The following is an 11,448-nucleotide window of genomic DNA, read 5'->3' on the forward strand; positions in this document are numbered from 1 at the left end:
TCTCTCACTTCGATGGGAACCTACAACAGTATCCCAACTTTAGAGCCGACGTACTGTGCGCACTGCAACTGTTGCATAAAGACTTTAGAGATGAACAGGAGAGAGTGGGGTTCATCATGTCCCATCTGCATGGGGAGGCGAAAGCATGGTTGCGCAATTTATGGAGAGATAACGATCCGGCGCTCCAGAATGCGGATGCCTTTATTAAAGCGATGGATGGGTGTTTCTTATCAAGTATTGACATTGATCTTGCACGGAAGGAGGTGCATGGGCTGAGACAAGGGAGGGCCAGCGTCAGACAGTATCATGCCCGCTTTTTCGCCTTGGTCAGCGCCCTGGAATGGGACAGAGATTCGGCTCCTGTAAGAGACCTCTTTTGGGAGGGACTGCACAACTCGATTAAAGATGAGATAGCGAGGGGGGAGAGACCCCGAACCACCCAGGAGGTCGTTCAGAGGGCACTGGCTGTGGGGGTGAGGCTGGAAGGACGTCCGTGGAGCAAGGACGAAGGACGTGGAGGGCGCGAACCAGCCGGGGGCCCCTCCTTCTTTCCCAGAGAAGCAGCACGGGCGCAATCCACGCCTCCGCCAGGAGGAGGAGCCGAACCTATGGAGGTTGGAGGTGCAAGGGCTCAGTCAGCAACCAGAGCCCTAGCACCGGCAGCAGTGAAGGCGAAGCCTCCTAGAGGGACCAGGAAGTGTTACGTCTGTGAGCAGCCAGGGCATATGGCGAAAGAGTGTCCCCAGAGGCCCCGTAAGCTTACTGCAGCTTCAGCAATGGTGACTGCAGCAACGCAGCAGGGAGGACCACAGCAGGGAAACGACGATGTCTGGCTGGAGGAAGAGGCACTGGGGCCCAGCCAGACGTGTTAGTGACGCAGTCCCCAGAGATTTTACAGCCAGTGAACCCCCTCCCGCCCAAACCAGTAGTGAGGCTCACAGCATCTCTCCAGCTGCCCACTGGAATCACCATGGACGTGCCAATCACCATCGACTCCGGCAGCAACGCGGACTTTATAGGGCAGGAATTTGTCGACAGGCACGCTGTGCAGTTGCTGCCGGCCACACTGCCCCTGCAGGTTGTCACTGTGGATGGCAGGGAGCTGCTAGGGGGGCAAGTGGTGAAGCAGACGCCACCAATGGTGATGCGACTTGGAAATCACAGGGAAGTCATCAGCTTCAACGTCACTCAACTGTCTGACACGCCCATTGTATTGGGCATGAGTTGGCTGGACAAGCACAGCCCAACGATGGCTTGGTTCCAGAGGCAGCTGGTTTTCGGCTCTTCCTTTTGTGCTGAACACTGCATCGTACCCAGGCAGGAAGGAGAGGAAGAGGAGTCACAGCTGCTGCTAGGCACGCTGCAAGCGATTCCCCACAAGTACGCAGAATTTCTGGAAGTTTTCTGCGAGAAGGAGGCGGACAGGCTACCCCCTCACAGACCATATGACTGCAAAATTGACCTGCTGCCGGGGGCGGCGCTGCCTAAAGGGAAGCTGTATTCCATGTCTGAGGACGAACTGCAGGAACTCAAAGACTTCATCGATCATAATTTGGAGCGCGGTTTCATCCGAGAGTCTAAGGCAGCGGGGGGCAGTCCTGTATTCTTTGTTAAGAAGCGAGACACGCCCCAAAAAAGACTCGTAGTGGATTACAGGATTTTGAACAGTGTGACCAAGCCGTCGGACTTCCCCATGCCCCGCATCGACGACCTCCTGGCGAAGGTACGGAAGGGAAAGGTGTTCACCAAGTTGGACCTGCGGGGGGCGTACAACCTCATTCGCATGCGGGAGGGTGATGAGTGGAAGACAGCCATGTTCACGCCACTGGGTACCTACGAATACAGAGTTATGCCTTTTGGACTGCAAAATGGCGCTCACGTTTTTCAAGCATTTATGCATCACGTGTTGGCGGGACTTCTCTACAAGACGTGCGTCTGTTTCTTGGATGACATCCTGATCTTTTCGGAGTCGCAGCAAGAACATGACAAGCACGTCAAGGAAGTGCTGGGCAGGCTAAAGCAACACAGGCTCTACGCCAAGCTGGAGAAGTGCCAATTTGACGTGCCGGAGGTGGATTTTCTGGGCTACAAGCTGTCTGACAAGGGGCTCGCCATGGACAGCGCCAAGGTTCGAGCTGTGTTGGATTGGAAGAGCCCACGCAACCGGAAGGAGGTCCAACGGTTTGTCGGCTTTGCGAACTTCTATCGCAAGTTTATCAAGGGCTTCGCGATGCAGACGGCGGCCATCACTGACACCCTTAGCTCCAAGAAGAAGAAGTTCATCTGGACAGAGCAGGCGGAGCAGTCCTTTCAGGCCCTCAAGCGTCTCTTCGCGTCGGAAGAGCAGCTGCTTCATGTCAACCCCAGCATGCCGATGAGGGTGGAGACAGACGCTTCGGACAGAGCAGTGGGGGCGGTCCTGCTGCAGAAGGACCAGCAGGGCGTGTGGCGGCCGGGAGCGTTTTACTCCAGGAAGCTCAGCAAGTCCGAGCAGAACTACACCATATGGGACAGGGAGTTGCTGGCCATTCATGCAGCGTTCAAGGCGTGGAGGCACTTTCTGATCGGCGCCAAGCACACGGTGCAGGTTTGCACGGACCACAAGAATCTGGAACACTGGCGCACGGCACAGTTCCTGAACCAGAGGCAGATACGTTGGGCTGAGTTCTTTGCGGACTTCGACTTCCGAATAGAGTATGTCCCGGGGGACACCAACATCATGGCAGACGCTCTCTCCCGCAAGCCACAGTATCTGGAGGACGCAACACCAGCGGCCGCCATGCACATCTTTGCACCGACAGTGTGGGCGTGCGCCGCGGCGACCGTGGACCTAGAGGCGGTGCGGCGAGCGTTGCAGGGGGACTCCTTCGCACAAACGAAGATGGCAGAGGTGCGAGGGGGCAAGGCAGCGGCCGACGGTTTCCAGCTACGAGATGGATTGCTCATCCGTAAAGGGGCCATCTACGTGCCGGGTGACGAACTTCGAGCCAAGGTGCTACAGCAGCTGCACGACGCACCCACGGCCGGGCACTTTGGCAAGGAGAAGACGGTGGAATTAGTAGCCAGGGATTTCTGGTGGCCTGGAATGAGAGGGGAGGTCGCAGACTACGTGGCGAGGTGTGACACTTGCCAGAGGGCAAAGACGGTGCACAAACCGCCGGCTGGACTGTTGGAGCCGCTGCAAACTCCGGTCGAACCTTGGGAAAGGGTGGCTCTGGACTTTGTCACGGATCTGCCCAGCTCAAGGGGCAAGACGGCAGTGTTGGTGGTGGTGGACCTGTTCTCCAAGATGGCGCATTTCATTCCGTGTGCTAAGGTGGCCACGGCAGAGCAAACCGCCAAACTGTTCATAGACCACGTGTTCAAGGTTCACGGTCTGCCACGGTCTATTCTGTCCGACCGCGGGCGGCAGTTCATCTCGAACTTCTGGCAGAAGCTAATGGGCTTCCTAAACGTCAAGATCAATCTGGCGTCGGCGAGACACCCGCAGACCAACGGGCAAGCGGAGCGAGCCAATGCCATCATGCAGCAGTACCTGAGATGTTATGCGAACCAACAGCCTGCGACGTGGGTGGATTACCTGCCGCTTGCAGAGTTTGCCTACAACAACACGAAGCACGTATCCACGGGCGTCACGCCGTTCTTCGCCAACAACGGGCGGCACCCTAGAACCTTCCCGGGACTGGAATGCAGGGGAGAAGGGGAGCCGCAGTCAGCAGATGCGTTCGCGTCGGAGCTGCAGGAAGTCCACGATCAGCTGCGGCGCCACCTGGAGCTGGCTAAACACGCATACAAGGTACAAGCGGACAAACACAGAAGGGTTGGCGAAGAGCTCCACGTGGGAGACTGGGTCTGGTTAGCAGCCCACGCAGTGCCGGCCAGGTCGTTGGCCAAGAAGAAACTAGGGCATAAACAACTGGGGCCCTACCAAGTCGAAGAGCAGGTCAACCCGGTGGCTTTCAGGCTGGCGCTTCCGGAGGGTTCCAGAATGCATCCGGTGTTCCACAGATCGGTGCTCACTCCCTACAAGGCACCGCACAGGTTCCAGGAACCCGGAACGGCGCCGAGTCCGCTCAGAGAAGGAACGGGGCACGCGGGAGTGGCACAGGAGGAGCGCATCAACGAAGTCACGGAGATTTTGGACTCCAGATGGGGGGAAGAGGGAGTAGAATACTTTCTCGCCAGGGAGGGCACCCCGGCCAGTGCGAACAGCTGGGTGCCGGGCTACGCTTTAGACGAACCTCTGCTCAAAGACGAGTTTCATGCTCTCTTCCCACATAGACCTATGCCAGCGGACTTTTTCGACGACTGGCTTTTCACGCCCACGCTTTCGGACAGCACGTTCAGGGGGTTCGACTCGGACGAGGAACCGACACGAGACGTCCGTTCCCCGGAGGGGTCACCCTCGGGATCTGTCTCAGAACCCTCGTATTGGTGGGACGATAGGCCGGAGGAGCAGTTCCGCAGGAAGTGGCTGGACTGTTCTGGCCGAGCAACGCCGCCTGGAGGAAGTGCGGGAGAGACGGACATGGACATTTTCGGGGACGACCCTGGTTTCGAGCACGGCGGCACAGAGATGGAAGAGGAGGTGACTGTCGTCAACGAGAGCAGGGAGGAAGACCCGGAAGAGTTCCGATGGAGGCCTGCCACGGGAAGCGACCGATATCCGACGTTCGTCCCTTTGCAACAGCAGCCCCCAGCTCCAGCACCGGAAGGAGGGGAGGGGGGACTGGGGGGCTTCGAGGGGGGGATGGATGTCAGGGGTTTAGGTGCAGAGGCACGGGCAAGGGAGGAAACAGAGAGCGAAGGGGAGGAGACAGAGGAAAGGATGAGTGATGACGACGACCCGAGATCTCCCAGTCTTTCCAGTGAATCAGAGGATTCACAGAAAGGAGCACCAGTGGCCAGGGCAAGGGGGGAATCTAGAGAGGCACCCCAGGAAGATAGAGCCAGAGGAGACTCAGGGGGGAGCAGCTGGAAATCGGGACCAGCGTCACCGCCAGGAAGCAGGGAAGAGGAAAGGAGCCAGGGGGGAAGCGCTGGCAGCTCACCACAGGAGGGAGGGCAGGAGTCAGGAGTGGCCACACCTCCATCGGGGAGCGAAGAAACGGTTAAGAGGAAAGTGGAAGGTTGGGCGCGCGCGCCAAGTTCAAATGCAGAGGAAGGCGGCGCAGTGAGCAGCCCCGAAAGGGAACCAGGTCCTAAAGCCCGGCGCAAGGAGGCAGAAGGGTCCGGGTCAGCGTCAGAAGAATCCCGGAAGGAAGAAGCCCCGGGGGGTAGAGGGACCCAGAGGAGGACAGTCAGGAGGAAAAGGTGGAGCAAGGCTAGGATATTAAGTTGGTGCGCACGGGGCGGAGACTCAGACGGAGCCTCGCCGATCTAGCTAGTAGACGTAGAGTTGCAGACAGCAGCGTGAGAATGGAAACTGTAATTCAATAAAGACTTTTACTTAATGACCGCTGGCTAGCGTGATCCTCTGTGAGCTAGGATCTTGAAGCAGCTCTGACAGTAGCACACCTTAATTTATTTACACCAGCAAAAGGAACATGGCACACAAAAGCATCTTGCTAGAATCAGGTATGAAATCCCTCAAGAACAGCTGAGAGTACTACAGCAAAGACATAATAAACTTGCTACTACAAACACACACACAAAGCCCCAAGAGCCCAGACCTCCCTAGAAACTTTCCTGCACACACTTTGGGAATCACCACTCCTGGTAATTAACCTAAATTTAAACTGCACTCCTGAACTTACTTGCCTGGGAATGAAGCCGACCAGATTTGTCTCTAAGTAGGATTGGGCTGTGCTGTAACCATGTGCAAGACTACCCATTCCTATAAGCCAGGGTGCCCAAACTTTTTTCAAAGAGGGCCAGATTTGATGAAGTGAACATGTGTGAGGGCCAACCAATGATGTTGAGCTTTTTTTAGGATTTAGGTTGTTGAGCTTTATTTTTTTACAATTTCACCCCAAAGTTGTTGAGCTTTTAAAGGATTTTATCCCAGGGCATATGCTGCCACGGGGGCCGAATTTGGCCCCCAAAATGGACTTTGGACATGCCTGCTATAAGCCCTATATAAATCACAAAGTTAACCTGTGACTTGTTAAAAGATCCTGCCAAATACTTTCATGTAAACCAGGATAGGTAAAAGGTAGATCCTCAGGATCTACAACTCTAGGTGATTTGCAGTTGATAAAAGTTACTTCTTACTCCGTATAATTTAACGCAAGTGAAAATACATATTTCTCTGGCATGGCTAGTCTTGTTCTAAGTTTCTCTCCTATAAAATATGATTAAGTGTTTGCTATTATGCCAATAAAGGCTGAATGAATGAAATGTGTTTGCTTTTGACTAGGTCTTTGTGGAGTTCAACTGGCCAGCTTTAAGAGTCCTATGTTTAAGTAAGTTCCTGATCTGTAGTAACTCAGATGTAGATTTGTACTCTTATATACAGTACTTTTTTTCTCAGCGTATAGCTTACAGGACATGCTGCCAAGTACTGGGGTATAAAGCCCTACATAGCTGGGAACCAGGAAATCAAAAAGATAGTCTCACCGCTTCACTTGTATACCCAATTGATCACTGTGCTCTGCAGGAGAAGGCCCCCTGTGGATACCATGTTATCAGGAGGTTCCTTTCTTGGGATATAGGAATCAAGCCTTTAATGTGGTAGCAGCCTTTGGGAAGTCTTCCCATTCCATATTAAACAGGCAGTCTCTGGTGTGTGTGTATGTTTTTGGCACCTACTCAATACCTTTTTTCACCAAGTCTTTGAAGTTGAATATCTTTACATCCCAGTCTGCATTGGAACGAATTTTAACTGTTTTTATATATGTAATTGTTTTATGCATGGAAGTGTTTTTCATTGTCCTTACACTTGTCTTCATGGTTGTTAACTGTTTTATTTGGTATATACAGTAATTGTTTATTTTTTCAGTTGCTATTACCCACCCTTATGGTAAAGGGAAACCCAATACTAAAATACACAGCTGCTGACTCCACCGTTCACACTACTTTGAATTTCTTGCAGAAACAGACCTCACAACCCTGAAACCGACCCACCCCGGACATAAACAATCCAGAAAAAGCAAATCTCTCTCACACCGATATTTTTAAAATGCACAGATTTTTGCAAATACCTCCTCAGAGTCCACCATCCTTTCCCTCCAACAGGCTTAAAACGAGTACTGGGCAAGAATAACGCGCACCAACAACCCTCCCACCACAATTATTGGCCTACATACAGTATCACAGTAAGAAAAGGCAGAAGGGGGAGGGGCGCCAAGCCGCCGGAACAGAAAAGGGAACCTTGCCAATTAACGATTATTATTCCCCCCCCCCTCCGGATTACACTTGAACCCCTCGAAATCCCATGCGCCCGTTACCTTTGCCGCCGCCCTCGGTGACCCCACGCCCAGCGCTGCGCCCGGAGCGCGGGTTTAATTCATTCTCCACAGCTGAGGCCGGCAAGAAAAGGCTGCAGGCACACGCCGCGCTCCAGAGAGGAGACGTGGGCGGGCGAAAAGCCGGAGGGAGCGGACGGGGCGCCGGTGTGAGGAGGCACCTTTGGTCGTCCCTAGCGGGGGCGGTGGGGGTCGGAAGCCCCCCCTGCTGCGCCCAGGTTCCTTCGGGCACCCGAGGGGCGCAGGCACTCGGATATATGCAGGCGCAGCGCAGGAAGGCCTAGAGAACATGGAGAGGGTGGGCTTAGAGCGCACGCCAAGGGGGAGCGCAGGGAAAGAGGGACGCGCGCACACGCCAGCGGCCGGGTCTCCGCTGCCGTCGCCTACCTGGCTTTACGCGACGACAAGCGCAGTCACTTCCTTTCGAGGAGGAGGAGGGACCCCGACCCCCAAGATGACCACCACTCCCACCCGGGCTGCCTAGCAACAACTAGGAATCCTGGATCCGGTGCTTGCCAGGCCTGGATTACCAGGGAGAGTGGGGAGCAGGTTGTCACCACCCGAAGGCTGCCCCATCTCCTTCCACGCCCCCTGCATTCTGCACTCACTCACCTCGGGCAAATCTACCTCCTCCGGGGCTGCAAAACGGACCGGGGGTGGCGGCGGTGGCTGGGCCGGCTAAGAGTCCACCTAGGCTCACCTTCTGCTCCTCTCGCCGTTGCTACTGGGCGCCTGATAGCATCACCGGCGTCCCTCCCCCTGCCGCGCTCGCCTCTCCTCTCCCTGTTTCTGACGCACTCATTCTGCAACGTCTGGAGCTTTCAGCTGCACCCACTCCAGCGTGCTTGCAGCTCTCCCTCCTCAGTGCATCGCCCAGCCGACAAGAAGCTGCTGCTGCTGCTGCCACCGCCGCCGCTGCTGCTCCAACAACAAAAGAAATCCGAGGACAAACGAGACCTTGTGCGTAAAATCAACTCAAGCCTTCCTTTTGTCGTGCTCCAAAGACGGCACAGCTGGGCGAAGGATTTATGAATGCAAAATGAAGGGTAACGTTGGCACAACACACCACCTACCTTTCCTTCCAAAAGGCCCCCAATCTATTGCTGCTGAAGCAGTGCTCCACTACAGCAGTCGCTGCAAATATTCCAGAGAACAAAATGACTGATAGCTGCCAGTGATGGGCAGGCGGCAAAGAAACGCAGAGATGGAGAAAGACATTTGGAGAGGGTTGGCGGCATTGCGATCTCTTGTTTGGGTATGGCAAAGTAGCGAGGGCTATAACGTTAATGACAGCCTTTGTTGAACGTGTAGTAGGGAAATGCTTAGAAATTGATTGGAAAGATGATTTTACAACAAAGGGGGGTTTGGAGCTGGAGGAAAGGCTGTTCATGTATGTTACGTACTGCAATGAAGAAAACAAAGGACAGGCATTAGTGATGGTCCATGTATTTAAATAAGCCATAAAACTGGCATAGGATAACACAGAAAGAAAGTCTCTGTATTATTTAATAAGAAACAGTGTATTTAATCATCTAGGCTCCTGGACTGCGTGTTTGACTGTGTTTTGCAATGTCTCCCACAGAAGTAAATATCACTTTGCTCAGTGGGATTAGGTCCTGGTAAATCGGCAATCTATACATGCTTATTGTGGAGTAAATTAAATGGAACCACAGGGACTTGCAGCTTGATTCTCCACATATTTACTCAGAAGTCAGGTAAATCCCATGAAAGCAATGGAGTTGACTCCCTAGTAAATATGCATGAGCCCCAGTTACAATAAATACAATGTGTGCTTACAAAATCAAGTATATATTTCCTTTGGGACCTTTATAAATTTAAATGCATCTGCCCCATTGGGCTTGTTGTAAAGATTGAGTTTAGGCTAAGCTTGCTTTCTAGCTCTACGCCAGGTATGGGGAACCTTTGGCCAGGGGTGATGGGAGTTGTAATTCAGCAACATCTGGGGCTCCCCCATTCTGTTGTTTAATATGAACAGTAAAATTCCAGTACCTCCATTAATTTTCCATTGGCCATATGACGTTCTCCTTTAATCACCAGCCGCCCACACTTTGCCTCCACCAATCCAGATTTTCTTATATCAGGGATACTCCAGAAAGGAGAGGATATGAACAAATATGGATTGAGGGAGGGGAAAGTGTGAGAAGGCAGTGATTTGAAGGAGAGCATCATATGGACCATGGAGACTTAATGGAGGTTGAGGAAGCTTACTATTCACATTAAATGACATACAGATGAGAGCCAGTGTGGTGTAGTGGTTAAGAGCGGTAGTCTCATAATCTGGGGAACCGGGTTCACGTCTCCGCTCCTCCACATGCAGCTGCTGGGTGACCTTGGGCCAGCCACACTTCTTTGAAGTCTCTCAGCCCCACTCACCTCACAGAGTGTTTGTTGTGGGGGAGGAAGGGAAAGGAGAATGTTAGCCGCTTTGAGACTCCTTAAAGGGAGTGAAAGGAGGGATATCAAATCCAAACTCTTCTTCTTCTTCCCTGGAGGACCAAAGGTTCCCTAACCTGCTTTGTAGTTTTACGTCCCTGAAAATGTGAAATAAACTATAATTCGAGAGAACCGTCTAAGAATTTTGTAAAGATAAATAAGTAAAGATATATTAATAGGATCCTGTTCCAGATCAGAGGGCAGTCCCTTTCCAAACTTTATCTTTAGCTGTGCATTTTGTGGAATTGTACCCAGTTAAGCACCACCTGTCCTCTTCTGATTAAAGCGTGCACAAAAGTGTCCCAGCTTCTTCACTGCGTCCACACACAAGCACAGCTATCCATGAAGCTGAAGTTGGTGCCTAGTTCCTTATTTGCAAATATATATATTCAAAATAGAGCTCAGCCTATGGTTGCAAAGCAGCTGAGGTGTACATGATTTGTTACTTGGTTTATAAATTGATTAAGAAGGCTTTGTTGATCCAAATAGTCGATTTTTTAATTTAATGGTATTAGTGCACTACACCTCAAAGTGTTATCAGATCAAATGTATGATTTCCCAACTTCCATATGGACCTTTAAAGAAAGCATTGCCCTATTTGAGTATTTTATGCTACCTTTCTTGTCCCTTATGATGTTGCCCAGATGAATATACATGCACACTCAGAGTTTATTCTCTATGAAGTGTGTATTCAGAATTTCTAAGCGTTGCGAACAAGTCCAACTTTTTTTCAGGGCAGTGTTCTACTGCCAAGCAGTTTAAACTGTCAGAAGTTTTTCCTAGCATTTAGCCAGTCCTCTTTCTTGTAATTTTGACCTTTGGTTCAGGCCCCACCATATGGAACAACAGAAGACAAATTTGCCCCTTCAGCTACAGGCACGTACACAATAATTGTGAGATTGCTTCCCCCCACTGCATTTCAAGTCGTGTTTTACATTGCTGTACACACCATTATCTGATTTGTTTCACTGTACTTGCACACACACACACACACACACACACACACACACCTCAACTGAACTCCTAATTCAGTGAACCCATCACATGTTCATGCATTGACATGTACAACAGATGTGTGAAATGCAAACACATTAACTTCAGCTTATGTTTTCAAATTGGATGAAAGCTGGTTTGAGGGGAAACGCATCAAACAATATTTCTTGAGAAACTGCAGGATACATACAGTTGGTTGGTGGGTAACATCATGTGTACTTGGTTTCCAGCAGAGGGAGCACACTGGAGTTTCAGCAATGGCAATGTGTACAGAACCTATGCCTCAGCCCTTCAAATATTTAAGGGTGGCGATCATCTTGACCAGACATCCCCAAACCCAGCCCTCCAGATGTTTTGGGACTACAATTCCCATCATCCCTGACCACTGGTCCTGTTAGCTAGGGATGATGGGAGTTGTAGTCTCAAAACATCTAGAGGGCCGAGTTTGGGGGTGCCTGATCTTGACTATTAAGTCTTCGGCAAGTGTTCATGGAAAATAAAGGAACTAACACACAAATTAGGAAGTCAAGTAGCTATCGTATGATCACAATTAGTAAGCTGTCAAAATGATTTTAGCATCCACACATACTAATCA

At 51.7% G+C, this 11,448-nt stretch overlaps 1 protein-coding gene across 4 annotated transcripts in view; it reads right to left on the bottom strand.

Moving 5' to 3' along the window:
* The window catches only part of FAM169A (family with sequence similarity 169 member A), a 45,044-nt gene extending 35,893 nt beyond the window's left edge, over positions 1 to 9,151 (bottom strand). Inside the window, exon 1 of one of the 4 annotated variants that reach the window (XM_081212497.1) lies at positions 8,107 to 9,151. The gene's annotated coding sequence lies outside the window, so the exon portion shown is untranslated. Of the gene's footprint in view, positions 1 to 7,388; positions 7,526 to 7,793; positions 7,998 to 8,018 lie in introns of those variants that run through there. The other 3 variants (XM_081212494.1, XM_081212496.1, XM_081212495.1) reach the window with 3 other exon arrangements.
* Between the last annotated feature and the right edge of the window lie 2,297 nt (positions 9,152 to 11,448).

This window comes from Podarcis bocagei (genome assembly GCF_964188305.1).
Source record: "Podarcis bocagei genome assembly, chromosome: 11".
Taxonomy (NCBI): Eukaryota; Metazoa; Chordata; class Lepidosauria; order Squamata; family Lacertidae; genus Podarcis; species Podarcis bocagei.